The following is a 17,699-nucleotide window of genomic DNA, read 5'->3' on the forward strand; positions in this document are numbered from 1 at the left end:
TCAACATCACTGTCACTGGTAAGATCAGACTGTGGAGTTAGTGTTGATGAAGCTGTGTGTAAATGATGAAATGCTGTAGTTTGTCTCTGTGTTGAGGTGGACCAGTGATCCTGCAGAGTCCTGTCCTCCCTGTGATGGAGGGACATGATGTCACTCTGCACTGTAAAACAGAGACCCCTCCCTCCAACCTCCCAGCTGGTTTCTATAAAGATGGCTCCCTCATCAGGACTGAGCCTACAGGTCACATGACCATCCACCATGTTAACAAGTCTGATGAAGGCCTCTACAAGTGTAACATCAGAGGTCGTGGAGAGTCTCCATCCAGCTGGATCTCTGTCACAGGTGAGGAGCTCAAAGATCTGTTGCTGTATTTAATGATCAGCAGGTTCTCTGTCTTTTGCACCTCTGACCTCAATCAGCTTCTCTGATCGGTGTTGTTAGATGTGTTTCATTTTGTACCAGTATGTCACAGCGCGCTGACACAACCTGGAGTACACTTTTATATCACCGCAGAGAGGTGAGAAGCACGTGAGGTCAGAAAAAGAAGATTTTCTTTGTGATGTCTTTTAGCTGGATAATTCTAAGTGTAAATGGTACGGTATTAAAAAAGTGTATTAAAATAAATATTAAGATTTGGTGAACTGGGTGAAGGATCAGCTAACTAGACTTTGACTTAGACACAAAACAACCAGAAAGAGACAAAAAAAACAACCAGTAAGAGATGCACAACAACTACTAACACAAACAAAATATAACAAACATAGAAACATGAAACGACTAGAAAGAGATGCAAAACAACTCAATGAGACAAACATAGTTCAACCTTCCATCATAGTGCGGGAAACTCACCCCCGGTTGTTTTGTGTGTTGTTGTAGTCTGTTTCTGGGGTGCGTTTCCCGTACACGACTGAAGGTAGCATTGAACTATGTTGGTACGATGCATCGTTAAACTAACCAACATCTGTTGTACCTTCTTGGTACCACCGTGGTTCCAGGTGTTTTCGTCTGACTTTCACAGCACGAAACTCACGAAACGTTGTCATATTCTTCCTAAATATGTCAGTTGGGACCGATATTAAGTGACATTGTTACGCTAACTTATTATTTAGGCTTTTCGTATTATAGTCGTACCAGCAATAACAAGAAAATCAACAACAGTATTAATGAAAATCAACAATATAAAACGTCCATCCATCCATCGTCAACCACTTGTCCTGCGTACAAGGTCGCAGCAGGGGGCTGGAGCCAATCCCAGCTGACATCGGGCGAAAGGCGTTGTACACCCTGGACAGGTCGCAGAGACAATATAAATTATAACCTAATCATTTTATTTAGCCTAAATATGGGCTATTGGACAGACACAGGTTTGAATCCCGTGAGTTCTCTATTTATCTTTGTTATAATGGCAATAAAAGCTCTCAGTACATTACAAGTACTTTCATGAATGAATTTTATTCTGTCCATTTTTCTATTTATGTTTTTAATGAAGACTAGAGAACAACCATCTTCCTCAGCCTGGAAATGTTTACGTGAAATAATATTAAAATATATCTTTACATTCTCTATTTTGTCCTTTAACCTTTGTTCTGGGTGATTAATATTAAATTAGGTTATTGTGAACAGATGGGTAATCTGTGAGAAAAACACCTGCTGCTTGTAGATGATCTACACTAAAGCCGCTTTCCCACTGCAGGGTACCAGCTCCACTCGCCTTTGTTTGGTTTTCCATTGTGGAAAAGTTGCCCCTCTACCTGCTAACAGGTACTATTTAGGCTACTGGGTTTTTGGAGTTTCAGTGGACCCAAAGATTTATATGGTTCTGAGTACAGACTAGCTAGAGAGAGTAGATTAAGTGAACTTCTCTGTTTATTCTCATGTCAAAATAATTGTAACTCAATTATTTGCTCAACCCCTCAGCCTCTTTTTATTTTCCATTTAACTCTTTTAACCCTGATTTTACACTGCACTGTAACTTTTACTGTCCCTGTTTTAATGTGTATATTTTTTATTTCAATTTCCCGATGTTGCTTTTAAACTTTTTTATATTTCCCTGTTGCTTTTATGTTTTATGTTTTGCACTTTGAATTACCTTGTTGTTGAAATGTGCTATAAAAATAAACCTGCCTTGTCTTTCTTTGCGAGTTACAGACAGAGGCCAGCAACAGAAAGTTTTATATTTTACAATTTTCATACGTTATTTCATCACTAAATTCACTTGAGAAATCAGCTGTGTAGATTTCGAATATTGACAGTTTTACGAGAAGTGATGGTGGAACAAAAATGTGATAAATATTTTCGGAGTTGAGGAAGTGTCTGCGGGGGGAAGCCTGTGCCAACCGGCGGGAGGAGCGTGTGAGGCCGGCGGGAGGAGCGTGTGAGGCCGGCCGGCCGGCCGCTCACAGAGCCCTCTGCTCCCGCCGTCACACAGACCACTGCAGCAACAACGGCAGAGGAAAACACAGCTGGAAGGTTTTCATACCGCTTATCTGTCTTTATATTCTGAGGAAGGTTGAAACGTTTTAACTTAAAAAAGAGAAAGCTGAGAGGGGGTTGTAGCCAATTCTGTGGTCTGGTCTCTGCCAGTGAGGGAAGGCTCCTTTCTGTTCCTTGTTACACAAACTGTGGCTGTACACATTAAAAAAGGTCAGTTTTTTGTTGTCTATGGTTCCAAAGTAGACCTAAAGTGACCTTAGATCATTTAAATTATCTCAACTGGCAGAATTTTTTATTTGTTTTGTCTAATAGAGAGGAATGGATCAAAGCAATTTTCTACTGTATGAGGCTTAATAATGAACTCGAACAAATCTGTTTATTATTTACATTAAAAAGATAAATTACCTTCCTAATGAACTACCTTACCTACTCACCACGTGACTGACAGGATGGCTGCACTTCTCCACCATCAGCCACTATCGTGCTCACAGTTTTGAACAAACAGGTTAAGGCCGCGACCAGCGAACATGAAACTAGAATTAGACTATATTATTATATTATATTAGACTGTATTGACTGCTGCTTATTTGTTTAGCATTATTGGCTTTTTGATGCATCCTCCAATTAGTGCAGCGCTACATATGATAATATGCTTGCTACTGTGTGCCGGCGGCCATCAGTGCGTAAAATAATAACACTTAAATATTATACCTATCATAAAGGGTGAAATTGCATCTCTCCTTGAGAAATAGCCTTTGGTGGCATTTTCACGCTATTGAAACTCAAACTTTGTTGCAATATCGCAGACATCAGGGGCAAGTAGTGGACTGCTGTGTGTGTGTGTTTGTGCGTGAGATGAGGCTCCACACTGCTGCCACACTGACCACTGGTTGCAGTTGGTTATATCTACTGTAATACATCTTTATCTTAATTCTTTGTTAAAATATTATGGATTATGCCTATTCTTATTGTTGCACTATATATTGCAGTTTGTGTGGTTATACCTACAGTAATAGCCTACATCTATCTATCTTTAGTCCTTGCCTTATAACAAGGCCTGTGATATCACCTGTGAATGAAAGTGTGGTGACTCATGATGACTACTTGTTGGCTGAATCCAAGCTAGACTGATTTTAACAATAAGAATATAGTTAATCAAAAATTAGTATGCTATATTTAACAAAGTATTATGATCTAGATATATTTGTTACTGTAGATAGGCTATAACCACACAAACCGCAATATATAGTGCAACAATAAGAGTAGGCATAATCTATAACATAGTATATTTAACAAAGAATTATGATAAAGATGTATTGCAACCAGTGGTCTGTGTGGCAGCGACCCAGGACTGTGGAGCCTCGTCTCATGCCCTCTCTCGCCTGGCTCCAAATTAAAAGATTAAGTCTGGTTCACCATGTGTTCTTCATACTTTGGTGTTTTTGAATTGAATAACGGCAACCATGCGAATAAAATACTATCTATTCATTTCCAGGCCATTAGAGGTTGTTTATAAAAGTTTCATAACTTGTTGAACCTTTTCTCATTATTTGTTTAATCATAGGGCTGAAGTTCAGGTTATTGCAGAGTTTTTCATTCTTGTCACACCCAGGTATGTAACTGGGTTCTTCACAGGGATATCTTTAACTTCTGATAGTTCACATTCCTTAAGTGGTAGCCTAATGAACAGATTTGTTCAAGTTCATTCTTAAGCCTGATACTGTAGAAAATTCCTCAACACATCTAATTTCTTTGATCCATTCCTCTCTATTAGACAAAAAAAATTATCATCTGCCAGTTGAGATAATTTAAATGATCTAAGGTCACTTTAGGTCTACTTTGGAACCATAGACTGTATAAAAACTTGAAACTGACCTTTTTTAATGTGTACAGCCACAGTTTGTGTAACAAGTAACAGAAGGATTCATCCCTCAGAGACTGTGGTAGCGACCAGTGGTCTGTAAGGCAGAGACCAGACCACAGAATTGGCTACAACCCTGCTGGGACAGCTGTGAGTGGGTCGCATTGAACCAGCTACATTGAGGGGTACTATCTCTGGGCACAATCTGCAATGGAAAATGGAGCGAGGCCAAGTCGAGGCGAGCTGGTACTGGAAATGGAAAAACGCCATTAGATAGGCTACTTAGTACTGAAATAATGCAACCGTACCCATGACCCGACAAATAGCTACATTTAAAAGTAGGCTACTTTTACAACTACATTAAAAAAAACTTCACCTTAAATATTTTTGTACAGTAGGATTAACATCTAACATCCCCTGCTCAAAACACATTACATCCACCTCCTAACACCGTGAGCTAAGGGTGCTTTCACGCCTGCCTCATTTAGTTGGGTTGAAGCGCACTAGAGTTCGTTTTCCCCCTTGGTGCGGTTCATTTGGACAGGTGTGAATGCAGCATTCACACTCGGGTGCGCACCAAAAGCGGACCAAGCAAGCGTACCGAGACCACCTCTTCAAGCAGGTCTCGGTACGTTTTTCAAACGAACTCTGGTGCGGTTCACTTGTGGTGTGAAAGCAAACGAACCAACTCAGGATTTTATGATAGCAGAGATGTGAACATTACTAAACCACCAATAAATCTATCTACTGACCGCAAAAAGATCTTGATCTGTATAAGCCATGCTGTCTTTATGAAAATCATTTGGTAACGTATAGGCATACTTGTCAGCGCAGGTATTTTACTTGATTAATAGGTGAAAATCTATTAAAAACAGGCTAACTTTAGGCTAATAAGCCATGAATTATTCCTGTACTACATGTCCTGTTTTTACGTTATTATTCACATTAGGTGTGTGGTCAGTCTGCGGTCTAACATTAGGCTACCGTTCATGCTAATAATAAATTATTACAGAGCAGAAGCATTAAAGTGCTGCACAAACTTCTCTCAGTCAGAGTTTGATTTCCCCACGTGGGTCCTGATGATGCAGGATGACAATCGCCAACGCTGTCCAATCAACAAGTTACCTGTAAGTCTGTGTAACTTCATGGTTACTTCTCTTGGTTCGTTTGTAAAACTGCAGTGTGAAAATGAACCGGACCAGAACTAAAATGCAACAGTGTATAATTTTTTTCACTTGGTCCAAATGAACCAAACTGCAGGTGTGAAAGCGCCCTAAGCTTCTAACCACAGGTCAGGAGCTGTAGTACGAACTATAGGCTACGACTTAACGAACTAGGGTTTCAGGGAACACCTGCGTGGGTTAACGATGGTTCGTACCATGTAATTTACCAACTTAGTTACCTCCGTAGTTCGAACTAGGGTTTCCGGAAACAGTGGCGTCGCAACTGCAAAGTTCTAACAAAGGAAGTTGCTACCGTAGTTAGCAACGACGCTTTTGGGAAACGCACCACAGAAATAGATGTAAAACAACTACAAAGACAAACAAAACAACTACAAACAGAAACAAAATTAGTAGAAAGAAACAAAATGGCACAAAACAACTACAAAACAAAATGACTACATAGAAACAAAGAAAACAGAAATAGGCACAAAATGACCAAAGACATTCGAAAATCAACTACAGAAGAGTCCAAAAGAGACTTGAAATGACCAGAAATGCCTCCAATGATTTCCACTCATTTTCATTTACTTTAGAGAAACCCACCATCAGACCTCCTCGATCATCTTCCACTGCAGGCGTCTTCTCCTCCTCTTCCTCTCCTCCTCTCTCCTCCCCTCCTCCTCACTTACTGCTGCCGTCTGTCCTGTCCGTCTGTGGTCTGGTGCTACTGGTGCTACTGGTTGTACTGGTGCTACTGGTGAGACGATGTGTCGGCAGGAAACCTGAAGGTGAGACACAGATTCCACTCACACATTTCACATGTGAGTTTAGAATAAATTAAATATTATTTAAATGGTGTTTTACAGCCATGTCGTTGTCTCTTAGTTGTCCTCTCTTTGTCAGGACAGATTTGAGCTATGACCTTGACAGTGAAAACATTTTTGCATCATCTATGGCCTCTTGGGGGGTTAAATATGGGATTCTAGGAGGATTTAAGATTAGATTTTGTCACAGTTAGGAGCTTTAGACGCCCACCTTTCTGTGTTAGAGTCTGTTATATAATCCATACACTCACTTTTTACTTTTTGCAGTTTATGTTTTACCTTAACAACAATATCTTCTTTAGTCCATGAAGTTTTGGTGTTTATGTAGTTTTGTTTGCTGGTTTGATCAGAAGGTGTCTTCCTGTGTGACTGTAGGTGTGTTATGTGTCCTGTGGTGAAAGTGTTGGTATGTCAATAAAAGCTGTATGGCCGTCCAGTTTCCTGTTTTCTTTAATTCAGTTTGTTCTGGTACATTTTTACCGCAAGAGTGACAGAAAGCTTAAAATAGAGAAAAAAACCGAGGTGTTGCTGCTTTACTTCAGCTCTCATTCTCTACGCTATATATCCTGCAATGCAGACACACTTATATTAAATTACATCAGTTTCAAACACTGTTTCTGTCAACTCTACACAGAGTGTACATCCTCCCTTCATTTGTTTTTTAAACATAACACATTTTAGACACTTTCCCCACAATGGATTTTAATATTATTGATATTGAACTACCTATGCACTAACAGTACTTGTAGCAGTAGTACTCGTCTGGTGTCAGCTATGATGTAATGTTATTTGTATAGTAAAGTATTTTGTTTTTCAGAGAGCGAACCAGCTCCAGTTTACTCAGCAGTGAGAAGAAGAGAAGACGTCAGTCATGAAGCAAACAGGACGAGAGGTACAGCTGCTCCTCTTTAACAGGGCAGTCATCAGTGTTTCTAATGACTCGTAGCTCTGAGGATGGATACGTTTGTCTGCTGGTGAAATATCTCAGCAGCTGGAGGGATTGTGATGAAATGTGGTTCAGACATTCGTGCCCCCCTCCTCAGGATGAACTGTAATAACTCTGGTGATCCTCTGACTTTTAATCCAGCTGCACTAATGTTAGTGCGCGATCACTAATACGGTGAACATGGGAAACACTGTACCTGCTCAACATGTTAGTGTGGTCATTGTGTTTGTTAGCATTTAGCTCAGAGTACCGCTGTGCAGACTGTTGAGGGGCCATATGCACAATCATAAATACAGTTTGTCTGTCCCGTTTTAAAGCTGGGTGTCCCGAGTCCTGACAGATATCTTTAAAACACTAAATTGTCCGAATTTTCAACATTGACTAACAAATTGGCCCAATTTCAACACAATTTTAATAAATTATAATATCATTCTTGTTTTTAGTGCTTACTCAGATGTTTAAATTGGAGCATTGAGCAGCTAAAGAGCCAGATCGTTCCCTCAGCAGCTGGTGGAGACAAAAAAACAGAGCCAACAGAGAATATTAGTGAATGATGTTGTGTTTGTTTCAGTAATATTATTCAGACAGTAGGTTGTTACTGTAAGCAGTACAGTAAGGTAGTTAAATGGTATTATTAATGTAATGCCACCTGAGCCTTTATATACTAGTTAAATTTAATTTGACTCTTTACTCACTTTAACGTTGCTCAGAAAACAGTGTTGTTGCGTAAACACTGTTTGAGAATAAAATGAAATGTTTCCAGTGGTTTTAAAACAAGCAAGCAGCTCCGTGTTCGTCCAGTTTACAGCTTCATAAATAACCTCCAGCTGAATCAGCCCTCTTTCATCAGTTTCACTTATTTATTGAATATTATTATAGAATAATAAAGATAATGAGATTATTTTAAATGCAGTAGTTTTGATATTCTGAGTATTCATTAGTTTTCATATTACTGCAGTAGATACACTTGCAGTACTGTCACAGTCATTATATGAATATTATTTTCTTTTCCAGAGAGTGATCCACCTGCAATTTATGCAGCAGTGAAAAAAACTAATGACGTCAGTTATGGACAAATATCCATCAGAGGGAGCAGGACGAGAGGTAAAGCTGCTCCTCGGTGATACTGACTGAGCTGCAGGAGATTCATGTGTGTGTTACAATGTTTAAACCTTCAGACGGTCTGTGTGCTCACTACAGAACAACATATTTGGATCATCACATCATATGGATCAGTATCGGAGTCCATGGCTTTCTGCCTACAATCCCACAATGCAATGCGTCACATTTTATAGATGAAAATGATTTTGCTGACTGCCAGCTGTCAGAGATGATGCAACATGCTGATGATAAGTTTAGTGTCTGAAATCTGAATTTCTGCTCACTGATAAATAAACTGCTGCGTATGTGCTGTACAGGGAGCGGTGAGTTCAGACAAAGCTTTGGACAAACAACACGGTATTCTTTAAACAGTGACGAGAACTTGTGATTGGACGATGAGGTCTGACCAAAAACTTTTAATAAACGTAATCTTTAGTAACGTTTGAATTGTTTGTTTGTGTTCAGAGTTTCCAGCAGAGCCAGAGGCCATCTACTCTTCACTGAGGCCGAGCTTCACACCTTCAAACCAGTCCAACCACTGACGTCCAGCTGCTGGTTTACTGCTCACTAACTGGTCCTCAGACCTCTGCATGTACATGATTTATTTAATGATATGTTGTGTGTGTCTACAGTCCTGCAGCTGCACACAGACAACTTGTTTTAAATGTTGGAGCTGCTGAAAAGACTTATTTATTTTGAAACAAGCTGTTAATTGTTTAAAATGTGCAACATACTCGTTTACATGTCAGAAACATTAAATATAAATGATTCTGGTTGACGGAGAAATGCTGCAGTAGCTTCCAGTTTGTTCTGTCTGTCAGCTGACTGACAACGTCAACATTTAGTCATGTGATATGTGTGAAAGCTCCACACATGCAGTCAGACAGCCAGCAGGGGGCAGCACAGGAGCTTCACAGGAGAACAGAGCTGCGTCAGCAACAAAGACACAAAGTGAGCGTCCTGCAGATTTTACATGTGTGTACTGTTTTCACTGCATCTGTCTGCACGTAAACAAGAAACTTCAGATCAGCTCCTGCAGGTTATTTTATCTAAAAACATCTCACAGTCACTTTGAGGTTCTTCTGGGAAAAGACTCATAAAGATGGCGACAGATGTTATAAAACGACAGCAGACACGCCTTCATGCAGTCCACATGATAACGTCTCCAGTGTGAGAGCTGATTTCTGCTGCTTCAAATCTAAAGCTTCAGTCCAAACGGCCACAGTGAGAGGAGACAGAAGGAGACAACTGCAGGCTTTTAATTTGAAGGAATTAGAAATGAGGAGTTAGTCAGTATGAAGACTGCAGCTAAAATTAACAAACTGAACAAAGAGGTCAAAATAAACAGAACTATTATAAAGAGGTGAAAAAAGCAGTATATAGTGTGTATTTGAGCAACAGTGAACAACAAGTCAACTGTAAAACATTAACAAGAATAAAACAGTGTGGGAGTGCCGAGTGCAAAGATTGCCAGAGAGAAAACAACATGCTGTAAAGATGGAGGGTGGAGGACACGAGGCGGCTGCTCCTCTGTTGCAACTAAACACTTCCTGCTTTATTATTCTTCATTTCTCCGTTTTTTCAGCTTAAATTAGCTTCAAACTGCAGAAAAACATCCAGTGAAGGCCTCTGAATCCAAGCTTTCTGTTTTGTTTTCTTAGATTCACTCCAGAGCAAAAATGAAACCTCTTTGTACAGACTTGGCTCACAGCCAGCGTGAATTCTTAAGCAGAAAACTAAGCCTAGAAACAAATCTCATGTTTCCTTCTTAAAGTGAAAGAATCAGTCAGAGTTTGAAGCTCCTGATCAGCTCTGAGTTCAACAGCAGCTGAAACACTTTGCCTCCATATTTGGGATTCAAATCATTCTTTAGCACAAAGTCACACGAGAAATACTGCAGACTGTATCACGAGGGAGGACACGAGTTTATCCTGCTGCTGCTCACAGACACAAAGTTAAACTGAGAAAAACCTGGTTTTAATTTAAGCTTCTTATGTGGCGTCTGACCTGAATTATTACTGTGACTCAGAGCTGCTGCTGCTCGTCTGTTTGTTCTTCCCCTGAGCAGATTCTTTGTTTTATCAGCAGGAACAGAAAACAATGTGGTGTTGACTTTCAAACTGACGGCAAGCCAGATAAAACTGGTCACGTCACATTTAGATGACGGGCAGTTATGTGATCAACATGTTTTCAACAGACAGATGTCATGTTTAATATTTAATAAATGTGTGTTTTCTGCATTAATCATCAGTCTCATCAGGAACCAGCCTGTCATGTGTTAACATCACATTCAGGTCACAGCGCTCAGCTTTAAGAGAAACAAACACATAATCATCTATAATATTTTAAATTATTTTAAAAAACTTTCCACAGACATTTTTAAAAACTTCAGCAGACGTCAGGAGACACTTCAACTGAAACTTTCTGTAACAAAGAGTTTCAGGCTGAGAGCAGAAGTTTTTTTTTTTTTACAGCATTTGTTAACTTCCTCTGATCTGGCTCTGTGGCGTCTCTGAGGCAACCAGGAAACACGTGGCAGAAGAAGTATGTGCAAATCTATTTCCCCACCAAACCGTATTTACACATTAAACATGACTGAAAGATATGAACACGACTCTGAGGGAAAACCAGTCAGCTGCACAAGGTGTTTCAATAATAAATAAATGATGAGTTAAGGTTTCTAGAATCAGAGCGATGGTTCACTCCAACAGTCACACACAGTGGGGTGTAACTGTTTGTAGTGACACTCACAGAGAAAGAAGCCTTCATTAAGGTGGAATCATAGATTTACAGATGTATTAAAAAGGGTGTATAAAAATAGCCTACAGCAGGGAAATTACAGGACGAACTTGGTTCTCTCTGGTGGTAAACCAGGAGTTTTTGTAACAATGGTTTCAGAAACATAAGCCGTTTTTTCCAGCAGATGAAACCAAGAGTCAATAAAAACCTGATAAAAACAGAGAGATGAGATCTGATGGCTCTAAATGTCTGTCTGGGCCTGTCCCTGTAATCGAGGACAACTTGGAGGGACTTTTGCCATTTTTCCATTACCAGTAGGCTACCAGCTCAACTCTACTCGACTCCACTCGGTTTGGCCGTGCACCGTTTTCCATTGCAGATGAGGCTGGTTGTCATAACGACGCCACACACAACTGCCGCGACATAATGTTCAATGCGACCCACGCAAACAGCTGTCTCTTGATTTAAGTTAAAACGTTTCAACATTACTCAGAATGTAAAGACAGATAAGCGGTATGAAAACCTTCCAGCTGTGTTTTCCTCTGCCGTTGTTGCTGCAGCGGTCTGTGTGACGGCGGGAGCAGAGGGCTCTGTGAGCGGCCGGCCTCACACGCTCCTCCCGCCGGTTGGCACTAGGGCTGAAACAATTAATCGATTAAAACGATTAAATCAATTAAATCGATTACTGCAAATTCTTTGCATCGATGTTTCGCTTAATCCATATAACTATACACATATACTGTTTCGCACACGGACATTTATAACTGCACATCGCGCTGACGCTGTGAACACGACGTGATTATGATTCTGCTGTTTGCAAAGCGGAGGAAGAGAGAAAACAGCGAGGGACGAAGAAGAAAGTGTCCAAAGTATGAGATTATTTCAAGCTAAAAGAAAACAACAACTCTGTAATGTTAAAGTTCGTCCACCGTTAAACAAAACTTATGAAAAAAAGCACCTGGAAGCAGGTACAGGTGCAACTTTTCATCAATAGAAAACCAAACAAAGGCGAGTAGAGTGCAGTGGAAAAGGGGCTTTAATTATAGGCTGTTTGGCAAGTGATTCATCATCAGTAGTAGACTCTTTAGAAAATGGATCACACAATGTAAGAATTAAAACCAATTAAAGACAGAAACAATTAAATTGAATTTAACAAACTACACAGCTGAGGGGTCTCTTCTATTAATTTAACACATCAATAATGTTCAGTAGGTTTTTTGTTGTTTTTTTTCTTATACTTCTTTTATAAAAACCATGAGGGTGTGTCTTAATACATTTACATCTGTGGATCCATTTTGAAACTGACTATCAGAGAGTGAACATTCAAGCTGCTCAATATGGAGGGTGGAGGAAACGAGGCGGCGTGAAGTCTGGAAGAGAAATGAAACTAAACTGATCCGCATCATGTTTCCCTCTTAAAGTGAACCAGTCAGCCAGAGTTTGAAGCTCCTGATCTGCTCTCAGTTCAACAGCGGCTGAAACACTTTGCCTCCACATTTGGGATTCAAATCAGTCTTTATCACGAAGTCACACGAGAAATACTGCAGACTGGATCATGAGGGAGGAGACGAGTTTATCCTGCCGCTGCTCACAGGGAGACAGAGAGTTAACGAGATGAATGATTCACTGTGAAATGCTAAAATGTGGTTCCTTATTTGGAGTCTAAACTGAATTAGTGTGACCGTGACTCAGATCTGCGTTTTCCCCTGATAATTCCTCTGTAGTTTCAACAATGTTGTTTCAAACTTACATCATGTCCCTGAAAGCACCACTGAGCTGTATGGTGATACACTGTGGCAAAGAGTCGTTTCTTCAGTGTTGTCATATGAAAATGTATCAAATATTTACTAAAATGTGAGGGGTGATCTCGCTGTTGTGAGAAACTGTGTTGTTAGAAAACCAGCAGCTGAACTCTAATGTTAAATTAAACTGAAGAGACTGAGCTCTGTGAGAGGAACAGAAACCTCCATGTTAACAGCTGCAGTCAGACTATTCATTCTGTTTTCTGGAAATTCATCACAGCAGAACATTTGAGTCTGATGTGTTGCTGCGGGGGGAAAAAACTGCTAGGGACTTTTGTCATGTGAATCACCATCGTGTCCACGACCACAAATACAAAGCAGACAGCCAAAGCTATTCAAAGTGATTCTGCCCACAGCAGCAGATGAGATCATGTTTCAGTAAGTGAAGTGTTGAGTTCAGCTCAGTCTGACAGAAACAGAAGATCTAAACTCTCAACTTGGTGTTTGATATAAAACTTCAGATATAAATGAATAAAAAGAGCGGCAGTCTGTTCTCATGTTAGTTTCTACCCAGCAGCAGTGAAGACGAGGAACTGAACCCACATCCTGATTCAGACTGAGACGTGGGGGATGGGGAAGTTACAATGAGCTCAGTGCGGCTTCATAACAAACTACTCCCTCTGAAAGTCCCGCCATTTTGCAACAAAGACACAAAGTGAGCATCCTGCAGAGTTTACACGTGACAAACTGTTTCACTGCATCTGTCCGTCTGCACGTAAACAAGAAACTTCAGATCAGTTCCTGCAGGTTATTTTATCAAAAAAACATCTCACAGTTACATTCAGGTTCTTCTGGGAAAAGACTCACAAAATGGCGACAGATATAAATAACTGTAAGAGCAGTAGTCGGTTTATGTTTGTTAGTTTCTACCGACCAATAGTAAAGCAGGAGGACTGAACACACATCCTGATTCAGACTAAAAATGAGCTCAGAGCTGCCTCATACCACAGTCCGCCCTTTTAGGGTCAGGCCCAGACAGGCATTTAGAGCCATCTGTTTTTACTTTCCTTTCTCAGCTACAGAGTTACAGTTAAAGGAAGTTAATGATCCTGTTTTTATTAGGTTTTACTGACTCTGCTCTAGAAGCAGGACACTGTTCAAAAGTCAACAAATAACTGATCTGTTTTTCTATTGATATGAAGAGAGAAGTCAGACTGTGAGCTTCCTGTTTTTAAAAAATGCTCTGGAGAGCTCCCTGAGGACATAAAACAGGCGGTTGCCTGGAAGCTTGGGCGTGTTTAGTTTCCAGCTCAGATCAGTAATCTGTTTGCCACGACATGTCTTAAAGAAAACGTGTCTGAGGAGATAATGTATGACTCATGGGTGTTAATTTCAGGCTTGTGTTTCTGGCTGAACATTGACAATGAGACGTGTAACAACAGGTTCAACAGCTCAGACTCTGGTAAACAATATTTAGATTCACTTCTACAGAAAAGGAACTCACTGTGAGCCTGAAACCCATTAACCTTTAATTTAGCATTAGCTAAGTTTGCTACATTAGCTTCATAAGAGTTAATTAGCTACATTACATGGCCACATGTGTAGCTAACTAGCTAACTATGTTAGTGTTAAAGGCATCGACTGCCGCTAAAAGCACCTTACCCTAACCTTCACAGGGGTGTGTGAACATTACATCTGCGCACAGGGTTAACCTCCAGAGTTCAGCTGTTCTCTGGTTTATTCGAAGATTATTAATTATGACTGTGTTGAAATTGCACCAAATTGCATCAAGTCTATTGCTGATCCAACCATGGAGGTAAGTGCTGCCATGTGGCCTGACGTAGCTGTGTCACACTCAGAGATGCAAAGAACATGGTCTTCGTAAACGTTGTGAGACCAGCAAAAAGCTTTCAACCGCAAACTATTTTGTATCGAAGCATCTGCTAAAGCAAAAATAGCCTGTAGAGAGAAACTCCGGCAGCTAACTTTACTGTTAGTGAAGCATCCACTCAGCAGGAGAGAGAGGCGTTAATAAACAGATTGTGTTTTTTTTAAAGCATTGAATACTTCTCTTATAAATCCATGTGCAAAACAGTAACGTTAGTTCAAAAGTCGAGACACTTGCTTAATTTTTTTTTATCTCAGACAATATCGTTAAAAAACGTTATATGCTTCGTAAAAATCATCCTCATTGAGATGCTGTTATGAAAACATAATCAGTTAAAATGTCGGGATGGACCTGCTTTGTTTTTATTATTTTTTAATAGCCAATATGATGCAGCGCTCTGGTCTAAGAGGGATTTACATTTATTCATTCTAGCTGACGCTTTTATCCAAAGCGAACTACAGTTGCTATACATGTCAGAGGTCACTCGCCTCTGGAGCAACGAGGGGTTAAGTGTCTTGCTCAGGGACACATTGGTGGATGTGTCACAGTGGGGGATTTAACCTGGGTCTCACACACCAAAGGCATGTCTCTTATCCACCGCAGTGTTTTCAGTTTGTCTGGTTCTTGACTCCTCAGGTTAATTATTGTTCCTGTAAAGTGGATTCATTTCTAAAATTCGCTGCTGAACAGGTGACCCTACGCAGGAGTATAAATCAAGCTTAAGAAGGTGATTCAGGGAGGATGGGACTCACACCCAGGAGACTGGTGTGTGAAACAAAAACATTGATTGTGTTTATTTAAGTTTTGTTTGTTATGTCGAACCTACATAAGTCAAGTCACGTAATGAACACAATAAAAAGGGCGGGTACCCAGGGTGGTAAAAAGTGGTGCCAAGTGGTCCAAGCGTCCATATGTGATGAGTTGGGAGAGAGTCTGTGTTGAGAGATCAGCTCAGAGCCCAGATCTGATCCTCCATCATCTTCTCTGTCGCTCCTCTCACTTCTCTGCAGTCTTGAGGGGAAACTATCTGATAAATGAGGAGCAACAGACCTGATCACAGAACTAAATGTGTCCTGAAAACAACACGACCCAAACCATAAAGAAACAGCTCAAGTTTCCATTTAAACTATTATTTGTTCCAGACTGAAGAGGTAAAATATCAGAACCGGACAGGAGAGTTTTTCTGAAGAGTTTTGTTTCATTTTTCTTTCAGTTACTCATTAAAGTCCTGTTATTAATACATAAAAATTACTACATACTGCTGACCAATGAGCACACACACACGATTACTGTTTTATTTATTTTATTTTCATATTTTTAATTTTATTCAATTATTAATTTGAAAAGAATTGTTATTTGTATTATCTTTTAAACTTTGGCAATATTGTTGTTTGACATTCATGCAAATAAAGCAAATTTGAATCAATTGAATATCAGTCAGCTGTTACTGAACTTGTTTTTATTCAGAAATGTGTTTAAATTCCATACCTCGTTTTATCTAACTTTTATAATTCACATTATTTCATAACCATGTCTTTCTGTAATATCATTTATTCCATTTTATTTCTTAATCAGTGAACTCTGTACAGACAGACTTACTGAGTTATATCAAGTGCTTTGACCACAGGGTAGTCTTTTTCATTTGTTTGCAAATATATACATACACATGTACATAAAAACAGTTAAACAGTAAAAAGTATCGTTTTGTGCAGAGTGCAAGTTATTCATTCAGAAATGTTTATCTAGTCCCTACCTCATTTTATTAACACATCACGTGTGCTTTTGCATTATTCATGTTATTTTATGACTTCATGTCCGTCTGTACAGATCATGTGACTCTACTTTGTAGATAGAAAGGCTACATTATTTAATATCATTAGCTTAAACATCAAATTATTCGACACCACAGGTTTGTATAAGGCACCATCAAATTACAAAGGAAAACATAATATAATATTCAAATTCACAATACAGATTCAATGTATGATTAGCTGTGATCTGAGACACACCCAGACCTCCTCCACCTGGTTTCAACAGGTTTGGTTTGCGCTCTGTCTGCTGACATTTCAGACATCAGAAGCTGTTTCTGTTTAAAGCTGGTTAATCTGTTCATGAAGCTCCCTGTGATACATCAGTGCTGAGGCTGCAAACAACCAGCTACATTTACTCTCCTTACTGTAACAAAGTACTTTTATAGTCTGCTCTCTGATTGTTTTAAAAGATATTTTACTTGCACCTCAGTATTTTTATCTGCTGCAGCTGCTGTGGAGTTTATATTGTCTCTAGATCTCTGTGCTGCCTTATTGATGCTTTTATTCTGCTGTTTAAGTAGCAGCTTATTAAATGGAGCTTAATGAAGCGTGTTGCACCTGCTGCAGTGTCCACAGCTCTTTTTATTTACTGTCAGACATTTTTGTTTGATCGTCAGAGTTTTGTCTCTTTTCTGGTTAATTCCAGCGAAGCTACAGAGGAAGCTGGATGGATATTTATAACTGATCATTAGTGGGATGAACAGCTGCAGAGTGCGGTCTATAGAAATAAATGTTCCACTGTGAACACTGACAAGTTAATGCACTTTATTTTGGAGCCTGAAGCTTCTTTAATTTAATATAATATCATCATGATCTCATAATCAGCACATTTAACTAGTTTTTACTTGTATCTGAGTGCAGCTTAGTAATTCAGACAGTTTACTTTACTTAAGTAGAATATTGTCGTACTTTCCATCCCTGGTGTGGTATTTTGATTAGATTGCATTTAGTCTGACCCGTCCATGAGACCAATTCATGGGAGACCTGACTAAAGTTGTGCTGATAGAAAAACTTCATGCTCACGGGCACGCAAACCCCTCCACCGCGGTAAGGTAGCAATCTTTGAAGGGGGAAATTGTTTGAGCTGATGAAGCAGACCCTCATGGTGGAGAGCCTAAACTGCAGATTTACACATTCACACTTCAACAAAATCATGTTGAATATATGATACGGGGTGGAAAGAGATCTGTG

At 39.7% G+C, this 17,699-nt stretch overlaps 1 long non-coding RNA gene across 1 annotated transcript; it reads left to right on the forward strand.

Annotated features, from left to right (window-relative positions):
• Positions 1 to 280: 280 nt before the first annotated feature.
• LOC119911672 lies at positions 281 to 9,125 on the forward strand. The gene is made up of 5 exons (XR_005445954.1): positions 281 to 342; positions 6,051 to 6,245; positions 7,099 to 7,173; positions 8,242 to 8,331; positions 8,794 to 9,125. It is a non-coding gene; the product is annotated as an uncharacterized LOC119911672 (long non-coding RNA).
• Positions 9,126 to 17,699: the final 8,574 nt, after the last annotated feature.

This window comes from Micropterus salmoides, unplaced genomic scaffold (assembly GCF_014851395.1).
Source record: "Micropterus salmoides isolate LMB-PRFRI ecotype aquatic unplaced genomic scaffold, ASM1485139v1 Ms_hic_scaffold_2, whole genome shotgun sequence".
In the NCBI taxonomy this organism is placed as follows: Eukaryota; Metazoa; Chordata; class Actinopteri; order Centrarchiformes; family Centrarchidae; genus Micropterus; species Micropterus salmoides.